The sequence below is a fragment of the Phoenix dactylifera genome, unplaced genomic scaffold (genome assembly GCF_009389715.1).
Source record: "Phoenix dactylifera cultivar Barhee BC4 unplaced genomic scaffold, palm_55x_up_171113_PBpolish2nd_filt_p 000381F, whole genome shotgun sequence".
Lineage (NCBI taxonomy): Eukaryota > Viridiplantae > Streptophyta > Magnoliopsida > Arecales > Arecaceae > Phoenix > Phoenix dactylifera.
Genome location: NW_024067828.1, coordinates 116,817 through 117,490, shown reverse-complemented (window position 1 = coordinate 117,490; position 674 = coordinate 116,817).

Here is a 674-nt window from a genome sequence, read left to right as displayed (position 1 = left end):
TTCTTCTGGAACTCGCACTTTCTTTACAAAAGTATTACCATATCTTCTAAAATTGCATGCATAGAATTTATGTTCTAATCTACCACAGCTGAAATAAGTAATATTTGACAAACTTTCATTGGAAGTTTAAATCAAAAATATTTTTTAGAAATTTTTGCTTTTTTTGCAGGTTATAACCAAGACCGGCTTTGTTATAAATTGCTCTTTGATTATCTAAAATCATTTGAAGTTTTTTCTGAATTTAAAGAAAATTTATCCACAATAGGTTTTAATCTATCTACTTCCTTCTTTAAGTTCTGATTTTCTTTTGTTAATAATATCTTTTCCTTTGAAATTTCTTCCTTTTGATTTGCAAATACTGATTTTTCATTTTGGATCTTTATTCTTTTGTCCTACCTTCTTTAATTCATCTAAAAGATCTTAAAAGACTTTTTGAAGTTCATCAAAAGTACACACATTTGAGTGGGTCTCCACTTAAATCGAAGTGGGACTAGATTAAACAATGAGGGTCCCACATTAATGATCTGGGTTATTAAATGTAATCTATTACTTTTAAACTACTTCAGCACTAAAAGTAATATTATTTGGAGATCCTTACACCATGAATCAAGTAGTTAAATCAATATATTAATTTATATTATTTAAATTATTCGATTCTTTGACCACTTAGTGCA